At 34.6% G+C, this 22,152-nt stretch overlaps 1 long non-coding RNA gene across 1 annotated transcript; it reads right to left on the bottom strand.

Moving 5' to 3' along the window:
* Positions 1 to 373: 373 nt before the first annotated feature.
* On the bottom strand, positions 374 to 17,699 carry LOC136042245 (uncharacterized). The gene is made up of 3 exons (XR_010621210.1): positions 17,592 to 17,699; positions 13,683 to 13,826; positions 374 to 507 (listed from the first exon to the last, which is right to left on the bottom strand). It is a non-coding gene; the product is annotated as an uncharacterized LOC136042245 (long non-coding RNA).
* Positions 17,700 to 22,152: the final 4,453 nt, after the last annotated feature.

Genomic DNA, 22,152 nt, shown 5'->3' on the forward strand with positions numbered 1-22,152 from the left:
AGGTGAATCCAAAGAATCATCATTTTAATTCTCATCGCTATCATTTTCATTTCAACACGTTTTGATTTTCACTGTTACTTATTTTCTAACCCCATTTTTGGTCCTACTTCATTTTGGAATTTATATATTTCGGACATTTTGCCAATGCAATTTACTTTAGCTGCTCTTATTGGAAAGCTTAAAAGCATTCCAAATGTCACCAGATGTTAGGTATATAAAAAGTATAAAAGCAAATATATTAATATAAAAAGAAGGAAAATAGAAGCACACGAATTGATGAGTTCGTAAATCACAAGTAAAAATTTCAAAAAATTTAATAGCTTGAATTTTTAAATATATCATTTTTTTTTAAAAAAAAGGTAAATATGGAAATATCAGCTCTTTATTCCCGTGACAATAAGCAAAACATTAGGAATTGAGATTTTTTTCCTACAGTTGGCCGTTCTCTTGAGAATGTTCCTTTGGTTTATTATCTTCGGGCTTCATTGCAGGGAAAAACAGCACTTCCTGAAAATAAAAGAAAAAAATATATTCCAAATAAACATCCAACGTTACCGGAAAATTCAATGAGCTTATCTGTTGTCTTGAAAACAAACAATATTAACAAAGTTAATACTAATTTTGAAGCTAATGCAGCCAGTCGAGCATATAGCCACCTGAGAGCGAAATTTCTCTATTCCACAAAAAACAAATTTTGGGATCTTTCACTCAGGTTATTTTTAAAGCTCTGTCGAATGACCAATTAGAAATAGCAAGATATCAATTGCATATTCTGTTTCTCAGCAACTGAGGCAAAAGAACACGAGTACATTGCACTTTTTAATACCTACGTCTTAAAATAGAAAAAATTATTCATACTTGACCAATCAAGCAAGAAATAGCAATAGTTAACAGAAAATAATACTGTCTGTAATTAGATAGACAATGGCATGACCCTCTCTTTCGCAAGACCAGAAAATTCCATTTCATCACAAACAAAACGTCAGTACTTTTCCTAAGGTCATATGAGCAACATAATTTTATTCGCTTATTTGTTTCTACTACCCTTAACAACCCAACAAAAAAAAATGGAGTAAACACAATTTTTCAAACTGAACCATCGAGTGTTTAAAGTAATATTCAAAATCTTTAATCGCAATTTCCTTGGATTATTTTCAACCAGTAGGACAATTTTGCTCTTAGGGCGTGATAAATAGTAATTTTTTGCTATTCTGTGAAACTGTGAGAAGGTTAGATACACCCATATTGTTAAGGGAATGAAAAAATACCACTTTTTGTTTTTATCTGTTTGTTTAAAATTGCTTTTAGCCTAATTTATGAATTTACAAAACATGTAGTTGTAGAAGTATCAAAGTACAAGAATTGTTAATTCAGGTTCTGGGTCTCATCTTAATGTGCTGGTTGCCACTGCTAGGCAATAGTTCCTCGTAAGCTTCACGTAAATTCGTTCTGAAACCATACTAGCTACGCATGACGTACGAAATCAAGAAAGGAATAATAAATGAAAAGAGAAAAAAACAAATAGGTTAAAAAACGAAGAATATCGGCCAGTAGCAAAATATGAAAGACGAAAATCAAGCAAATATTTCGACAAGGACCTCCGCCAAGTCGTCCTCAGTGCTCAAAAAAGAAAAACAGAAAAAGGAAAAATCAAACAAAAAAAAAAAACAACAACAACAAAACAGAATCAAAGACACAAAATCAAAAACAAAACCAACCTGAGATCAATGAAAGAGAAGTTACCAATTAGACTTAATAAGTAATCTTTGCCTTGCAACCGAATTTGCCTGTCTACAATTTCGGTTTTCATTAGATATGCAGACAGGTTGTCTTAAGTTAGACTTGACGAAAACACTGATAGAGTCTTTTAACATTAAGTTGTTATAAATTGGGCTTAAGGAAATATCTCGAGTGTCTCTATTTATAGCCAAATTTATGTTATATATATTTTTTTTATCTCAATTGCCTCTTTAAAAGATTGCGGTAGGCTATTTACGGTAGATATTAAAGTTGCCTCTTCAAAAAGAACTAAATGGTCAGGATTTTCATATATATGCTGGACCAGAGCTACATCAAAGTTGTCATTTTTATTTTCAAATCTCAGGGACTTATCTATTGAAATTTTGTGATCATGCAATCGTTCCCCTAGTTGTTGATGGGTCCTACCAATGTAAAATTTCCACATGAACACGGGACTCTGTAGACACCACTGTCTAGTATAGGGTCAGTTTTATCCTTTCCCCGAGTAGAAAAAAACGTTCAAATTTTTGTTCAGTTTTGAAAGAAACAGAGAGAATATAGTTTTTTTTTTTACAATTTTTCCAAGTTTATCGCTGAGTTTTGAGACGTATGGTTACAGTAGTTAAAGTATTGTTCTCAATAGCTGGTATAACTGAATCAAGGGGGCCGGGCTCCCTATTTTCCTGTTTTACCTTTTTTAATCCTCTATCTATTAAGTTTTCAATGAGGTTGATTGGGTAGCCATTGCAGAATAGAATATCTTTAACGTAATCTAACTCAGATTTTACATGACTACATGAACAAATTCTTAAAACCCTATCGACTAAAGAAATTACTATCCCTCTTTTCACAGAAGGAGGGTGATTTGACGAGAAATGTAGATACCGGTCATTATGGGACGACTTTCTATATATAGAAAATTCAAGGCTAGGAGTATTTTTTATAATCAAATCATTAAAGAAAGGGAGCTTTCCTGAATCTTCCAGTTCTATTTTTAATTGAAGATTCGAATCAAAAGAGTTCAAATATGCCAAAATTTTTTTTAGAGAGTCCTGATCATTTTCCCAAACAGTAAGAATATCATCAACGAAACAAAGCAGATAAATAAAAGCAGAAATCCATGTAAATATTTGCCAAAAAAGTAGACAAAATAGTGCCCATGGGTAGACCTTTGACCTGAAGGAAAAGTTTTTCTCGGGACATAAAATACAAAGAGAACTTGTTGCAAAGACGTACAAACGTCATTACTGTGTCAATTTCCAAGGTTTCATAATCTGACCAAGCAGAATTTCCCTCTAATTTTCTTTGTAAGGCCTGTTCAAATTTATGGACATTGCATGAAGTGTACATGGAAACTGCATCAAAACTAGATAGGATAGTTTTTTCTGTTACACTTTGATTTTTCAGCTTCTCAACACGGTCTATGAAATTTTTTTATATAAGATTTCTGCGTGGTTAGAAGAGGCTTGTAAAATATGGCTAAGAACCTTCCTACACCTGTAGTTGGAGAACTATGAAATGCAAGGACAGGACGTAACGAAGTATCCTTCCTATGGATTTTGGGTAGAGCATAAAATTTTGGGGCTGAACAACCTTTGGGGTAAATTTTTTTGTACATTTGAGGGGTGATTAGTCTTTTGTCTCTTAAAATTTCAAATTTTTTTCTCAACTGCTGGGTGTATTTATCAGTAGGATCAGTTTTTATTTCTTTGTTAGTATTTTTATCCAATAAAAGGGTATTTACTTTCTTTTGGTAATCTGCAGAATCCATAATCACAACTATGTTTTCTTTGTCCGCTCTTGTAATTACTGTATTTTTATGTATATTTTTTTTTAGTTTCGGAGGATTTTAATTTCCTCGTTTGATTGAGTTGAAAGCAACCATGACGGCTTATAATCAATAATACTCTTTACTATTTCTCCTCTTAGTAGGTCTGGATTTTCGACTTCACCACGAGGGCTGAAAATATCGGACTCCACACGCGTAATAATTTCTGATATATTTACGTATGCCTGAGCCATTGCAGATTTAGGTCATTTTGATAGGACCAAATTTGATAAGTCCTTTGATAGGTCCTTTTGACTACTATCGTGAACCTAGAGGACATATTAATTTCTCAGAACTACAGTATTGAACAGAGTTTTCTAAATAATCAGATTACGGTTTTTCGACTTGACGAAGACGTTTCGATCCCGGAAAATACAGAAAACGAATTTCTTGAGTTTTGTAGCTCGAAATTTCCGGCAAATCCCACTAGTAGCTGATGACATTATCTCAGCTCACAGGATTGGTCGGAAAACTAAAACTACCGCTCGTCCCATCGTCATTATTTTCTCCAACCTGAAGCTACGATCAACCATTTTGAAAAACAGAAAGAATTTGAAGGGTATGCAAATTTCAGTTAATGAATCCCTGACTAAGAACAGGCTCAATCTTCTTTCCTATGCTAAGACTAAGCTGGGCTTAGAAAATTCTTGTTTAGTATGTGGAAACATATTTATCAAAACTGATCATAACAGTCCCAGTAAGATAGCGACTAAAGGTGATATTGATTGTGCTGGAGCATCTGTTCCTGATAATCTCAACACTAATCATGCTTAATGTAGGTCTCAGTGCTTTATTTTTCTTTCTTCTTGTTTGTCGTGTACCATGTGTCTGGTCGTATTTTATTTTATTTTTATTTTTTTACGCAGTTATGTTGTATTATTGGTATATTTGTGGCTACTCTTCTACACATTGTTTTAATAGGTCAGTTTTGACCCTATGTTTCGAATGCTTTCTGTGTATTCTTTGTATGTTCTTTCTATGTTTGTTATATGCTCCTTATATGTTCTCATTGTACCATTCTGCACAACTTCAACCTTTATCATCTTGTGTTATAATTACGTATGCTCAAAATAATAAAATGCCTGTAACCATAATACCATATCAAATAAGTTGGCTGTCAGCATGGCGGTACCGATTTACTGCTAACACTCATTAGACTTTTAGTTTGCACCCTGATTACACACTGAATCTGCTCTTTCGAGCGTACAATATAATTGTTCTTTCTTGACAACTAGTACACAGTGCCTGCTATTTTTCCGCATATTCATTGGCTTGTCCTATTGGATTGCAGCCAACAGCACTCAGCAGTGTAGATTGACTACTTACTTGACTCATTACACTTTGAATTTGTGTTTTGACTCTACATTTTACAGTCCACACTTCGACTTTGCTTCCTCGGATGGCTGATGCGTCGCAAGGTTTTTCTTCTCTTAAGGACAAATCTCTACTGCTGAATTAAACCTTCAAAGACCCTGGAGATGGAACTGCTTCTGCTGATCCTCTTTGAGAGGCTGTTCGTAACTTAAGGTGCTCTTATCTACCTCCTGCCACATATTCTGGCCAGTTACTTCCATCTCTTTACTCCTCTACATCTTTCTTTATCTACTGTCAAAATATACAGAGCCTTCATGATAGATGGGAGCTTTTGGTGGACCCGCTCAATGTACCTAATATACCATTTGGTTTTGTCAGCCTTAATGAAACATTGCTGTCTAATTTCAATGATTACTCTCAATATGATCTCCCTCAATTTGACGTGATAACACGTTTCCCGCCGAGTAACCAAGTGTTCTGGGGGTATCACACTATACATCAGTAATGCAATTACATATAAAAGGAGGACAGATTTGGAAAATAAATTTGATGTAAATCTCCAGTCACGATCTCTGTATTTCATTATTCTTGAAATAATCGATCAGGGTTTGCTGGTCGTTGGCCAATTCTTGGACTTTTCTGAACCAGAAAAGTCCAAATCTGGACTTCCATCCTGGACTTTTCTGTTTTGCACCAAATACCGATAAAAAAAACTTAAATAATTTCAATATCTTTGGACTGCCTCATACTTGGTTTGTATCATATCTATCCCAAGGGAAATAATACGTGGCTGTAAGGAAAGCAAATTCAACTCAATCGCCGTCCTATCTGGTGTGCCCCAAAGATTTGGGGCACTTTTGCTCATGATATTCATTCATGATCTTATGCGCAATACTGAGCCTCTCATACGCCTTGTAATCTTCGCTGACGATATTAACATTTTTATAAATGCTGATTCCACCTAAAACAAATGAGGTGCTAAAAAGTGTGCAAAACTGGTGTAACATTAATTGCATTGTACTGAATGCCCATTAAAGTTCGTTCATTCTCTTCCAGAATAATCGCAAGATAACCCAACAGGACCTTAATTTTTACCAATAATACAAAACTTCCTCAGACAGAGATGACGAAATTCCTTGGCGTTTACTTGGACTCTGGCCTTACATTTAAACAACATGTCAATTGTCTCATTTCTGTTCTCTCTCGCCAAGTAGCTATCCTCTACTAAGCTAATAGCTTTTTTTTCACTATGAGACTACTAATGATGCATAATGCTTTTATTCTACCGTGTTATTTACTGTCGGAAAGTTTGGGGAAATACAAGCGTGTCTTATTTCCAAGCATTAAAAATAGCACAAAATAAAGCGGTTAAAGCTGCTTTCAGGCTTCCTCGATGGAATCCTACCTCTGATCTATATACAACTACTGGATTAACTGAAGTTGCAAGTCTGATTAAGCTTGCTAACCCAAGACTTGCACACACTACTCGTCACGGAGTTTTACCCGATAACCTCTTACACTTTTAAACTCCTTGCTCCTCTCTGAATCCTGGATGCCCCCTCTGCTCACACTCAAACCAGTTTCTCCAGCCCCACCGGAACACTAGCTTTGCTTGCCAATTCCCAATTTTCACTTCTATCATGCTTTGGAATTCCTTTCCCAAGACGTCAAAAAAAAACTCGAGAGCTTCTCGTCCTTTAAAATACATAATTCTTATAACATTTTGAAATTAACTCCTGTATTAATTCCAGATTTATTTTGATTTAGGGTCTCTGTACTTTATTCACTGTGCTAGTCTTTTTTTGTTTTTATAATACCGTCTTCATTTTTTTTTTAATTAATAATTGAATTGAATTAAATTTAATAGTTTCTCGAGAGCTTCTCGTCCCTTAAAAATATTAACCTTTACAACATATAGAAATTTCCCTCTCATATTAATTTTCAAATTCATTTTGATTTAGTGTCTCTATGATTTGTGTTTTTTCACTTTCTTTTTTACATTATCATCTTTGTTTGGTTTTTATTTTATTTTTTCCCTTCTTTGTTTTGCTTTTCGGCTCACACAAGCTATGCTCCTGAGTCGAAGCTAAATAACTTATTATGTTTTTTAAATAAATTAATTTATTGTTCAAAAGAAGTCAGAGACCGAGTGCAAGCACTTTTGAGGTAAAACTTGCTCATACATTCGTGTATGGGAATAGTTGATCTGGAAGGAAAAGGCAGGCTTTTTGTCTTTATTGCATTGATTGCTCACTGATTTATATTGACGTATGACATTGCATTACGGTGGTAACTTGCGACATGTATTGATTTTAGGATAAGATTACATAAAAAAAAACTAGTTTTTTTAACTGAAAGTAAGGAGCGACATTAAAACTTAAAACGAACAGAAATTACTCCGTATATGAAATGGGTTGTCCCCTCCGCAATCCCTCGCTCTTTACGCTAAAGCTTTTAATTGTATTAAAAAGCAGAATTGTGGCAAAGAGTCAAACTTTAGCGTAAAGAGCGAGGGATTGCGGAGGGGACAACCCATTTCATATACGGAGTAATTTCTGTTCGTTTTAAGTTTTAATGTCGCTCCTTACTTTCAGTTAAAAAAACTAGTTTTTTTATGTAATTTCTGAACGTTTTTGAATTAATGCATGTTTGATTTTGGCTCTCCACACATAAATTATTAAAATGAAATTTGCATATTAATTCCTTTTTTGGCTAAATGGCTTTCTCTTAGTTTTGATCAGACGATTTTGAGAAATAAAGGATGGGAAAGGAGGCCTAGTTGCCATGCAATTTTTCGGTTACATAAAAAGGCAACTATAAATTTTTATTTTTAACGAATTTTTCTATTAGTAAAAAATATACGTAACTTAAGAATTATCTTACGTAACAAACTTTTATATTCTTTAATTTTTATTATGTATATGAGAGGGTTTGTACCCTCGTTAATACCTCGTTCTTTACACTAAATCGCAAGTTTTGTCCCAATTCTTTAAGAATGACCCCTGAATCAGAAAGGCCGTAGAATGAATAGTTGAAATTACTAAAAATACTATAGCATAAAGAGCGAGGTATTTATCTCCTCCTAAATACCTCGCTCTTTATGCTAAAGTATTTTTAGAACCCCTCACATGCGTAATAATCTCTGTTCGTTTTAAGTTTCAACTTAAAACTGCTACTCTTTACTTTCAATTGAAAAAAAATTTTCCATGTTTATTTTTTCATTGTTTTTTTATAGTAATTTTAGAAAATCCTGCGCCCTTTTCATGGAATTTCTGTTCCCCCATGACACATTTCTCCATGGAAAGATCCTCCCACATAGCCCCCTCCCCTCAACCCCATCCCCAAAACCAAAAAAAAATCCCCTGAAACCGACTGTACACTTCCCAATAACCATTATTATATGTAAACACTGGTCGAAGTTTGTAAGTTGCAGCCCCACCCCCAGGGACTTTGGGGGAGTAAGTAATTCCCAAAGACATAGTTATTATGGTTTTTGACTATGCGGAACAAAATGGCTATCTCAAAATTTTGATCTGTTGACTTTGGAGAAAAAATGAGCGTGGGAGGGGGCCTAGGTGCCCTCCAATTTTTTTGGTCACTTAAAAAGGGCACTAGAACTTTTCATTTCCGTTAGAATGAGCCCTCTTGCGACATTCTAGGACCACTTGGTCGATACGATGATCCCTGGGGAAAAGAAAAAAAAAAAAAAAAAAAAAAAAAACAAACAAATAAACACGCACCCGTGATTTGTCTTCTGGCAAAAAATTCAAAATTCCACATTTTTGTAGATAGGAGCTTGAAACTTCTACAGTAGGGTTCTCTGATACGCTGAATCTGATGGTGTCATTTTCGTTAAGATCCTACGACTTTTAGGGGGTGTTTACCCCTATTTTCCTAAATAAGGCAAATTTTCTCAGGCTCTTAACTTTTGATGGGTAAGACTAAACTTGGTGAAAATTATATATTTAAAATCAGCATTAAAATGCGATTCTTTTGATGTAGCTATTGATATCAAAATTCAATTTTTTAGAGTTTTGGTTACTATTGAGCCGGATCGCTCCTTACTACAGTTCGTTACCACGAACTGTTTGATATTTATTTTCAAAAAACTACAAGCTCTATAGAGCCAAATTCGCTTTATATGTCAGTAAAAGTTAAGAAAAAAAATTCAAATCAGTACACTAAGTAAAACATTTAATATTAAAAAGAAATTAAAAAGGCAAAATCATCAAAGATAAAGGGCAAATCAGTAAGCTTGACAATTAAATTACAAAAACATTACAATAAATCAAACAGTTCGTGGTAACGAACTGTAGTAAGGAGCGACCCGGCTCAATAGTAACCAAAACGCTAAAAAATGGAATTTTGATACCAATAGCTACATCAAAAGAATCGCATTTTAATGCTGGTTTTAAATATATAAGTTGCATCAAGTTTAGTCTTGCCCATCAAAAGTTACGAGCCTGAGAAAATTTGCGTTATTTTAGAAAACAGGGGGAAACGCCCCCTAAAAGTCATAGAATCTTAACGAAAATCACACCATCAGATTCAGCGTATCAGAGAACCCTACTGTAGTAGTTTCGAGTTCCTATCTACAAAAATGTGGAATTTTGCATTTTTTGCCAGAAGGCAGATCACGGATGCGTGTTTATTTGTTTTTTTGTTTTTTTGTTTTTTTTTGTTTTTTTTTTCCCAGGGGTGATCGTATCGACCCAGTTGTCCTAGAATGTTGCAAGAGGGCTCATTCTAACGGAAATGAAAAGTTCTAGTGCCCTTTTTAAGTGACCAAAAAAATTGGAGGGCACCTAGGCCCCCTCCCACGCTAATTATTTTCCCAAAGTCAACGGATCAAAATTCAGAGATAGCCATTTTATTCAGCGTAGTCGAAAAACCTTATAACTATGTCTTTGGGGACGACTTACTCCCCCACAGTCCCCGTGGGAGGGGCAACAAGTTACAAACTTTGACCTGTGCTTACATATAGTAATGGTTATTGGGAAGTATACAGGCGTTTTCAGGAGGATTTTTTTGGTTTGGGGGAGGGGTTGAGAAGAGGGGGATATGCTGGGGGAACTTTCCTTCGAGAATTTGTAATGGGAGAAGAAAATTTCCATGAAGGGAGAGCAGGATTTACTAGCATTATTTAAAAAAAAACAATTACAAAATAAAAGTGAAAAAGCTTTTTCAGCTGGAAGTAAGGAACAGCAATAAAACTTAAAACAAACAGAAATTATTACCCATATGAGGGGCTCACCTCCTTCTAATACCTCGCTCTTTACGCTAAAGTATTTTCGGTAATTTCAACTACTTATTCTACGGCTTTTGTGATTCAGGGGGTCATTCTTAATGAATTGGGACTAAATTTAAGCTTTAGTGTAAAGAGCGAGGTACTGACGATGGGGCGAATCCCCTCATATATGTAATAAAAACATGAGAATACAAAAGTTCTTTACGTAAGCTAATTTATAAGTTACGTAAATCTTTTACCAATAAAAAGATTCGTAAAAAATTAAAAGTTCTAGTTGCCTTTTTAATTAACCAAAAAATCGGGGGGCAACTAGGCTTCGTCCCCCGCTCTTTTTTTCTCAAAATCATTCGATCAAAATTATGAGAAAGCCATTGAGCCAAAAAAAAAATATGCAAATTTCGTTTTGATTATTCCTCTGCGGAGAGCCAAAGTCAAAACATGCATTGATTCAAAAACGTTCAGAAATTAAATAAAAAAAAAACAAGTTTTTTCAACTGAAAGTAAGGAGTGACATCAAAACTTAAAACGCACAGAAATTACTTCGTATAAGAAAGAGGCTGCTTCCTCATCAACGCCCCGCTCTTTACGCTAAAGTTTTTTACTGTTTTAGAAAGAAAAATTGAGAGAAAGAGTCAAACTTTAGCGTAAAGAGCGGGGCGTTGATGAGGAAGCAGCCTCTTTCTTATACGAAGTAATTTCTGTGCGTTTTAAGTTTTGATGTCACTCCTTACTTTCAGTTGAAAAAACTTGTTTTTTTTTATTTAATCAAAAATAAGAACGGCAATAGAGGAAAAGGGAATTTGGCAAGTACATAATCACAAATTATTATTAAGTAAAGGGGATAAAACTTTTATTGCTAAGGAGGCTGACCGGGGGAGTCGGAGTCTAATGGAATTGTGAAAATCAAGGAGTAAGTCCTCAGTACGGGGATTGGAAATGACTGATTTAGCGAAAAGCAGGCAAATTTTTTCCCTTCTTTCATTTAAGGTGGTAATAGGTGCAGCTTTAAGAAGGAAGGAGTATTGATTTTTGCCTTCTTTGTAAATGATCCTGAGCGAACGCTTTTGGACCGACTCAATTTTGTCACTAAGTTTACTGTAGGACTGTAGGGGAGTTGCCATACCCAGACATAATTTCTGGACCTTCAATTACGTTGAACAAAATGGTTATTTCAAAATTTTGATTCGATGTGTTTAAGGACATGATGGGCGTGGGAGGGGGGTTAGTTACCCTCCAGTGACTTTCGACTATTAAAAAGAGTACTAGCCCTTTCATTTTACAATTGAATGAGCTCTTTTCGAAGTTTCTAAGCCAACAGATGGCCATCTAAACTATTTACCAGACGCATTCCGGGAAAAATCTGAGGTGTATGAGGGGGGGGGGGTTATCCACCCTCTGATCACCCTTAATCTTAATAAGGGCATTATACCATCTGATTTCCAATCAAATTAGACCCCTCCAAAGTTTATACAAACACCCTTTCCGTATATATACCTTATATAACCCCGGGGCATATCAGACCTTGCCCTGAGGAATGGGGGGGGGTCATCCTCAAGTACATAATTTCCAGTCCTTTCAATTACGTTGAACAAAATGGCTATCTCACAATTTTTATTGGAAGTGTTTGGGAAATGGTGGAGGATGGAAGGGGGTTAGTTGCCCTCCAATCACTTCCGACTATTAAAAAGGGCACTAGCCCTTTCAATTTCCAATCAAAAGAGCCCCTTTTTCAAGTTTCTACGTCAACTCCTTCGATACGAAGTACCCTGGTCTAAACAAAAATAAAATAATCCTACAGCTAGAGTAACTGACGCATACATACAAGGAACTGTAAGCGGGGATGACATTAAAAATTCAAGGAATGCATACTGCTACCACTGCAGTAAATATTATTGTTATTTAAAAACTTTTAAGCATGTATTCAAGTCCTGGTTTAAAAGTAACAAAGTGCAATAAAACAAGCCTGCAATTTCTTGTGAATTGCTACATGATTCACAAGCAGTATTAAAAGAGACTATGTACACCTTTTGATAAACTCTTCCCGGAAGAGAGAGATGTTTTAGTCCTTTTAGTGTTTCATATGTTTGACATTCCACCGAAGTCCATCAGCATACGAGTTTCCTTTTTTATCGTTCTTTGTGCATGTGTTTTAATATATCAGAAAGTTCAAACTTTTTCAAATTATTTACAGCTTGGGTTATAACATGCGTTATAACATCATGACAGGATCGTATTTTAGGACAACTGCGAAAGAACTGAATATTCTGGCGTGAACAGGGGCATTACACATCTGTCTACAATAATCAAAGATATTCTGAATTGAGCCTCTCCTCGTACAACTAAAGAATTAGCCATCTGGCTGAATGCACCATCTCCGTAATGAGACTGCAAATGAAGTCCCAGGCAGAAAAGTTCCACGACAATAAGACTTGGTTAACCAAAGATATAATCCTCCTTATTGTAATGAAACGTCACAAAGAAAATGTCCCATGAGATGTCACATTACAACAAGAATTCCTATCACAGCAGTTGAAGGACCCACCCAACATTTGAAAAAGAGAGTTGAGTGAGAAACAAGAAAGGCAAGAAGTGAAAGAATTTCAAAACTGAGTTCCAGAAGAGTTCCGAGGTAGCACACCTGTGACGTTATTTCGTAAGCAAATTAAATTAATATTTATACATTAAGAGAGGATAAGACGTTCTAAAGAAAATCCTTTCTATAATCCAATTACAACTAAACCTGAGCAACGTTTTAAGCCAATAAAAGAAGAAAAAATTTTGAGCCATAAAATCCTTTGCAATAAGCCTCACTGTTCCTCGTTAAGACTTTTCAAATCAGCTAGTAAACAATAACTAGTAAATGTAATTAAAGAAATGAAAATAAGACACCAATGGTAAAGGAAACACTTTAAAGACACATTAAATCCACAATTGGTGACAAAACTAACTGTTACTGGTCTTGGCCCCCAGTCAACTCCCATATTTAGGTCTGAGCCATAAGGTCAGAGACCTTATGGCAGATTTACTGTCATATGTTCAAATATGAAAACTGTAAGGGAATCCCTTAAGTGAGACAAAGCACCAGGACCAGATGGTATCACAGTGCTGCTTATGAATACTTTCGCTGCTGATGTAATCGACTCTTCTCCCAATGGTGTATCAGCTACAAGTTTACTGGTCGCGCCCCATAGATATGACACAATGCAAAAACGGTTCCTAATCCTAAAAGAAGGCTCAAGGATGAACTTTGAGGAATACTTCCCTATTAGCATGATAAGCCACTAAGATAGAATACTACCTCGGCTGCTCTTTATTTTAACTTTACTATTAGATCATGAAAGTTTTACATACAAAGACATTGTCTACGTTGTTAACTTTCGTTATTGACCACATTGTTTAGTTCTAATGTCTACATTGTTTAGTTTTACTAAACTTAAGTGAATAGTTTATTTATCATAAAAAATAACCGTAACCACATTTCATGCCAAGATAATAATCTAATAAACATCTAGGTATTGCATGCACAAAAAAGTAAGAAAGCTAGTATCTTACCTTAATATTGTTTGAATTCGTTAAGAACATGGCAACCCTGTCAATACCCATACCCCAGCCACCAGATGGGGGAAGGCCATATTCCAAGGCCGAACAGAAATTTGCATCTACCATTTGCGCTTCATCGTCTCCATCAGCTTTGTCCTAAGAAATATGCATTGGATAAATGAAAAAAAAAATATAGATGAACGAAGGGCAAAATTTGAGCCATGAATAAATAACTCAAAGTTCCAACCGAATAGAATATTTAATATTTTTAGATTTGAAAGCCGAAATAGCCAGACGAGAGTCTTTTCCTTATATTTGAGCCCAAAAAAATGGGGAAATGAAATCAATGCTTATCTTCTCTTCGAATGGGAGTGGAATACTTCTTACTCTAAAAATGAGCAATATATTATACATTATAAAATATACATAGGGCTTCAACCGAAGAAATTCAGAAGAAAATCTGACTTTAACGGTCGGAAAATCTGACAGAAACCTGACTAAGTAGACAAAAACTGACTTGATACAGTACTTTATGTTAAAGAAAAAATTAAGCTCCATACTACAGAAGACATTAAGCAATAGCTTCTTCCTTAGCTTCATAGGGATGTTTTGCCAAAACACCTTAAAAGTTGGCTTGCTTCATCCCTTTTTATCATCTGAATAATAACGATTGCAACTTTTGTTTCTGTTTTTCTTGCAAATTTGGAATAACATAAACAAAAAGAGACAGCTTCAAGTGATATTGCAAAAAAAAAAAACCGATTGTCAGTAATGTTTGTGAATACCCCTACTTCTTCTTTAATTTCTTAAGAACTCGCAATAAACAAATCAGACAAAATAACAAAATAAAAGTAAAATAAAAGCAAAGTTAATAAAGCTAGTTAATAAATTAGGTCTATATGAAGGAAATAAAGAAAAACAATATTAAACAAATTTTCAAAAGCGCATAAATGTCTATTTGAAGTAGTCGGCTTATCTAAATAGAGAAAAAGCCGAAATTTTCTCAAAATTTCTAATATTTTTCTGATTTGTCAACATTCCAGACTTTTTCTTGAAATCTGGCTCTGTGGTAGCCGTGCATGTCTCTGAATTCAAGTTCCCTGGATAGTGAATTTGCTTAATTCTTAAATTTTGAGATTAAAGTTCGTTCATTAGTTGAAAAAAAAAACACACAACAATAAAAATAATATTTTGTAAAGCTCTCATCTGTTTATGCTTAACCCGTTTGTTTGTCTTCAAAATATTTCATTGAAAGTTATTAAAAAAACAATTCACAAAATAACTTTGTAGAAGAAAAGTAAAGAGCTACAAAAAACCAAAGCCGAACAGGAATAAATTCAAATAATTTTCCAAGAGAAAGGCTACCATAAATCATTATCCATAAATAGATGAAACTCAAAAAGGAATAGGAAATGCAATAAATAACCTATAAAAATAACTAAAAATAAATAATGATAAATTACAATAAATAACCGTGTCAAACGCAAAATAAACAGCAGCCTCAAAGAGGCGTAAGGATAACACATCGTGTGCCTTCTAAAGGCCAGAAGGTAATTTACGCATTACTGAACACAATCTTTATTTCGAGCTATTTATTTTATTTCAAATAACGTAAAAGAAGAAAAAAAATACAATCATTACCACGATTACTGAAAAGAACAAATAAATTTGTATTGACACTTAGAGCGTATTAAGCTTAGTATAATATTGACGTTAGCTGAAAAAGCCTGCATCTTATGTTTCGCCACAATTGGTCCAAAGAAATGTTGATTCGCTCTGGCCTTCAGCCCTCACATGCTTATTGGCATGATGCCATGCTCAGGCATAATTCACAAAAACGAAAATTCTGGAATTACTTAAAAAAATTCTGGTTTCTGAACGGATCACAAATTTCAAACATAACCATTTCAGTTAAAAGCAAATGTTAATAATTCTTAAACATTCCTTAGTATCTTGCCACCATAGTCAGCGACCAGGGGCTTCGGCCGCCGCAAGAAGCATCAAACAGTTCGTGGTAACGAACTGTAGTAAGGAGCGACCCGGCTCAATAGTAACCAAAACTCTAAAAAATGAAATTTTGATACCAATAGCTACATCAAAAGAATCGCATTTTAATGCTGGTTTTAAATATATAAGTTTCATCAAGTTTAGTTTTACCCATCAAAAGTTACGAGCCTGAGAAAATTTGCGTTATTTTAGAAAATAGGGGGAAACGCCCCCTAAAAATCATAGAAACTTAACGAAAATCACACCATCAGATTCAGCGTATCAGAGAACCCTACTGTAGAAGTTTTGAGCTCCTATCTACAAAAATGTGCAATTTTGCATTTTTTGCCAGAAGGCAGATCACGGATGCGTGTTTATTTGTTTTTTTGTTTTTTTGTTTTTTTGTTTTTTTTTTTTTTTCCCCAGGGGTGATCGTATCGACCCAGTTGTCCTAGAATGTTGCAAGAGGGCTCATTCTAACGGAAATGAAAAGTTCTAGTGCCCTTTTTAAGTGACCAAAAAAATTGGAGGGCACCTAGGCCCCCTCCCACGCTAATTATTTTCCCAAAGTCTACGGATCAAAATTCTGAGATAGCCATTTTATTCAGCGTAGTCGAAAAACCTTATAACTATGTCTTTGGGGACGACTTACTCCCCCACAGTCCCCGTGGGAGGGGCAACAAGTTACAAACTTTGACCTGTGCTTACATATAGTAATGGTTATTGGGAAGTATACAGGCGTTTTCAGGAGGATTTTTTTGGTTTTGGGGAGGGGTTGAGAAGAGGGGGATATGCTGGGGGAACTTTCCGTCGAGAATTTGTAATGGGAGAAGAAAATTTCCATGAAGGGAGAGCAGGATTTACTAGCATTATTAAAAAAAAAAAAAACAATTAAAAAATAAAAGTGAAAAAGCTTTTTCAGCTGGAAGTAAGGAACAGCAATAAAACTTAAAACAAACAGAAATTATTACCCATATGAGGGGCTCACCTCCTTCTAATACCTCGCTCTTTACGCTAAAGTATTTTCGGTAATTTCAACTACTTATTCTACGGCTTTTGTGATTCAGGGGGTCATTCTTAATGAATTGGGATAAAATTTAAGCTTTAGTGTAAAAAGCGAGGTACTGACGATGGGGCGAATCCCCTCATATATGTAATAAAAACATGAGAATACAAAAGTTCTTTACGTAAGCTAATTTATAAGTTACGTAAATCTTTTACCAATAAAAAGATTCGTAAAAAATTAAAAGTTCTAGTTGCCTTTTTAATTAACCAAAAAATCGGGGGGCAACTAGGCTTCGTCCCCCGCTCTTTTTTTCTCAAAATCATTCGATCAAAATTATGAGAAAAACATTGAGCCAAAAAAAAAATATGCAAATTTCGTTTTGATCATTCCTCTGCGGAGAGCCAAAATCAAAACATGCATTGATTCAAAAACGTTCAGAAATTAAATAAAAAAAACAAGTTTTTTCAACTGAAAGTAAGGAGTGACATCAAAACTTAAAACGCACAGAAATTACTTCGTATATGAAAGAGGCTGCTTCCTCATCAACGCCCCGCTCTTTACGCTAAAGTTTTTTACTGTTTTAGAAAGAAGAATTGAGAGAAAGAGTCAAACTTTAGCGTAAAGAGCGGGGCGTTGATGAGGAAGCAGCCTCTTTCATATACGAAGTAATTTCTGTGCGTTTTAAGTTTTGATGTCACTCCTTACTTTCAGTTGAAAAAACTTGTTTTTTTTATTTAATCATATACAAAGGAGAATATTAATAACAGAATCCTTAACCATACCAGATCCTATGAAACAATAATGTTTATGTTGTTAATCTGAACAATAAAAGTACTTTTTCACACAACACGCCGTCTGTACGAAGGTTGTCCAAAGGGCGTATCAGCAATATCTTAGGAACGGTTTGGTGTGTAAAATTGACAACTTACAAGGCTTGCTGTGTGGGATGTTGAACTAACCAAAAGACAACATTTGCATCCTATTGCTACTACTTCTAATCATACTATTAGTACCGCTACTGCTACCACTATTACTACAACTACTAACACTAAGGGTATTAATGAGGAAATTATTGAAATAGTGGATTCTAGTTGAATGATAGTTGGCAACGAGTTGATATTAAAGAAAGAAGTTAATTAGCCTAGCCTGCTGAGCAAATCTTTCTCGTTGTACAAAAGGATCATTTAATTCCGTGTAAGCGTTACAAATTTCCTTCTTGCTAACAAAAAGCTCAAATCGTTCAGTTAAGCCATTTTCAGATCTATGAAACTTTGCTAGTGGGCTCATAACTTGGGGATGATCAATTATGAATGTTGGGTTTATACATTCCTCTTCTAAAAAGTGACCAACGAGCTATAAGAGTTAAAAAAAATTATTTAGAGATTAATAAGGTAAGATAAGGTAAAATTAATGAGAGTCTAATAAGGTAAGATAAGGTAAAATTACTTCGAGGTAAATAAGGTAAGATACGGTAAAATTAATCAAAGATTAATAAGGTAAGATAAGGTAATATTAGTTTGAGATTAATACGGTAAGATAAGGTTAAATTAATAAGAGCTTATTAAGGTAAGATAAGGTTAAGTTAATTAGAGCTTAATAAGGTAAGATAAGGTAAAATTAGTTTGAGATTAATACGGTAAGATAAGGTTAAATTAATAAGAGCTTATTAAGGTAAGATAAGGTTAAATTAATTACAGCTTAATAAGGTAAGATAAGGTAATAAGATTAATAGGGGGTATTAACTGCGATTTTATTCCAGCACACATGTATTCTAGCCGAGTGCGCAGTGTTGTCACTCGACCGGCATCGTAAAGCCGTGACATCGACTGAAAAGTGGTATTTTTCTTACTGAAACGAAGTAAAATTTGCAGTAAAATTTGATGCCTGAAATACAATATGGCACTGCGTATGAAAGAAAAATGAATATAATCCCCCAGTCCCTTGTTCAGACTACACAAGCTTAACCCCTGAAACGAATTCCACTAGAACCCTTGACCTCATCTGTAATATAAACAAAGTAAAGTGTAAAAATGGTACCTTCACAAGTCGTTTTCAATTCCCCACACTTTCGTTGAGCAACACTGAGAGCCTTGACTTTGAAAAAATAAATAAATTTGACAGCCATTCTAGAATATATAGATCAGATTTAACCGCTATTACTGAAGCACACACTTAAAATTTGCCAAAGTTAAACATTAAAAATTTGTCTCAGTTTATTAAACTCGAACCCGAAAAGCACCCTCTGAGTGAAAAAGTGGGGGAATTATATTCCTTGTCCTTAATGACTTGTGCCCTAGTGAAATCTCAATTCCGTGTCTTGCTCCCTTTGGTGAGATTATGTGGATGTGTGTTCAACTAAAGTTTTGCCGCGTCCTTTCAATTTAATTGTCCTGTTTCGCTTTTATTACTCCCCTAATCAGAGATCCACTGACAAAATAAATTTTATCGAAAAATTACATGCAAGTGCTGACTTTGTACTATCAAAATACCCAAACGCAGGAATTTCTCTGACGATTTAAAACTTGAATCTACATGTGATTCTTTCAATTTAAAATAGATTATAAAAGTCCCTACTACCAAAGGCAATACTACCCTCGATTTAATTTACACCCATCTTTCGAACTTTTACAAACCCATATCCACTCTGCCTCCTCAAGGGGGTAGTTACCACTTCAGCCTTCTCCTATTTCCGCTGGCTAAAGTTAAACAGTCGTTTTTTATTACTGAAACCGTTTATAGACCTCTTATTGACTCAGGACTCTACAATTTTGGCTCTTGGATTACTCCTGAAAATTGGTCCACTGTGTATCAACAAATGACATTGACTGCAAGGCTTTGTCCTTCCAAAATGTATTCAGGAGTAATTATGAGTCCCGCTTTCCTGAGGAAAAAGACGAAAACATGTTTTACAGGTAAAGCCAAATGTTGCTGATATTAAAAAAAGCTAATAAGATAAAAGAAACCGTATTTTACTGAGGCTAAGAGTCTAAAGAAGATCCTAAAAAAAAAATAACAGAAAAACAGCTTCTGATTATTATATAAGTAAAGTCAAAAATTTATATTCAAACAAACTCAAGCAATAGTACATAAAAAATAAAGAGATGTACTGGAAAAGTCCTTTCGAAGTTAATTTTCATCTCCCTGAACACCCTAATAAGACTGCCAACGATTTGAACTTGTACCTTGCTTCCATCGCTCAAAGTCTCCCTCCTTTACTGGCTCAAGTCCAACTATTCCTCTCAATACCTCATTCCCTCTAGTTTCTCCCTCTGATGCTATAAATAAAATTCTAAAGCTTAGAAAATCAAGTACTTGTACTTTGGACATCCCACTTGACTTAATTAAAGCCTTTTCAGACAAAATTGCTGAGCCTTTATCAAATATTTTCATCAACATCGCAAAATTTGGAAAATTCCCAAGTTGCTGGAAACTGTTTTATAACACCTGTCCCAAAAAATCCACCAGTCTGACTTTTACCAACATACATCCCATTACATTCACTTCAGTTTTTTTCAAACTTTATGAAGGTTTCCTCTGTAACTGGCTTAAAGTTCAATTTTTTTCTTCGTATTGACGTCCAACAGTTTGGTAATTTAAAGAAAACTTCCACCACCCATTACCTTGTGTTTGGCTAAACCTTGTCTTAGTTGATTTCGAAAAATCTTTTGACCCAGTTGACCATACCAACCATTATCGTCCACTACTGGTTAACTTTGAACTTGATTCTCTCTTAGTAAGTATTGTTATATTGTTTCTTTCCAATAGATCTCCAGTTGTAAAATCCAAAAATATTTTCTATGATATTATTGTGGAATTTCCCCTATATATTGTGGAATTCCTCAAGGAACCTTGTTGGGACCACTTTTATTTCTATTTAGTTATGATTAACGATATTGGTAAGGAATTCCCCCAAAGATGGATATACGTGGATGACTTGTCAATCTCTCAATTATGTCACAGGAATATTAAAAGGGATCCCCTTGAAATACTAATCCATGTTTCGGATGAAGCTAAGAATCTAAATGTGAAAGTAAACTCCACTAAATCAAAAATAATGACGGTAAATTTCTTGAAATCAACTCCCGTTTTCCTTGACCTTAACCAAGCCGAACTACTTGTGAAACAAGTTAAACTCCTTGGTATCACAATTTCAAATAATCGTAAGTGGGAAATGCATGTTTCAAATATTGTTAAACAAGCAAATGTTTCATTATCTATGTTAAAACTGTTAAACAAATTTCATTTCCCTAAAATGCATTCCCTCCGTGTTTATTCATCATTTATCAGGCCGCTATTGGAATATGCATGTCCAGTCGGGCATTCACAACTTTCAAGTGAACTTGGCGGCAAAATTGAGTCGGTCCAAAAGCGTTCGCTCAGGATCATCTACAAGGAGAGCTAAATTCCATACTCCTTCCTCCTTAAATCCTCACGCATTACCACGTCAAAAGAAAGGAGAGAACAAATTTGTTTGCGTTTTTCTAAATCCACAATATCTAATCTTCGTACTGAGGATATCTTTCGCAATATTCATGACCCTATTAGACGGCGACTCTCCCACTTAGCTTCTTCGGCAATTCCAACGTATTCTCAATACCGTTACTGAGAGGTTCCAAAAAAGTTTTATCCCATTTATTCTGGAGCGCCTTAATAGTTCCTTAACTATGTCCTGCACCAAAATTAACTCTTTCGAGCCTTATTTTAGTTGTTGATGTATGCTCAAAATAATCATACGAGAGTTTTATCTTTGGTTACTTTTATTTTGACCATTTTTGATACTTATTTATGCTCTATTTCATTTTTGACCTTGTCTTCGGCACAATCCTTTTTTTAATTGTAAATGTTTCATTTTGATAGTTAATTTGACTTGATTTTAAGTGTTTTTTTTTTATTCTACAGTATTTGACTTAGAATACAAAGTCGCCAATGTTTTTCTTCTAGCCTTTCATTTTGTTTTATCCCCCATCTTTTCTGTTTCCGTTTTTGCCATTAACCATATAAAGTTCATTTTAGTTTTTGTACTTGTATTTTTCTTTCTTTTTCTTTTGCATTAAAATTTATTGATGATTTTTACGCTTGATTGGCGTTTCTTCTACTTTTACCCTACTTAATTATTTTTTTCTTTGTTTTGTTTTTTTCTTTTTAGACATATGAAGCGAAGTCAGCTCTATTAGAATTGTGATAGCCTTTTGAAAATAAATATTATCTTATCTATTATCTTACTATTTTAACAAAAATCCAGTATTATTTAAATTAATTAATTTCTTACACACGTCTTATAACTCAAGTTTTTTTTTTGTAGCATTGAATTTTTCCATAAAATTCGTACAAAAAGTTGGAAAAGGGCAAGGAGAGTGACATCCCAAAAGACATTCCCCCCTCCCCCCCAAAAAAAATGCAACGGAAAAATATGGCTCTTAATTCTAAATTTAAAAATTTCTTGCCAATTTTTGGCATTCTCTTCCGTTTTTAATCACTAATAACACTAAT

This window comes from Artemia franciscana, unplaced genomic scaffold (genome assembly GCF_032884065.1).
Source record: "Artemia franciscana unplaced genomic scaffold, ASM3288406v1 PGA_scaffold_89, whole genome shotgun sequence".
Taxonomy (NCBI): domain Eukaryota; kingdom Metazoa; phylum Arthropoda; class Branchiopoda; order Anostraca; family Artemiidae; genus Artemia; species Artemia franciscana.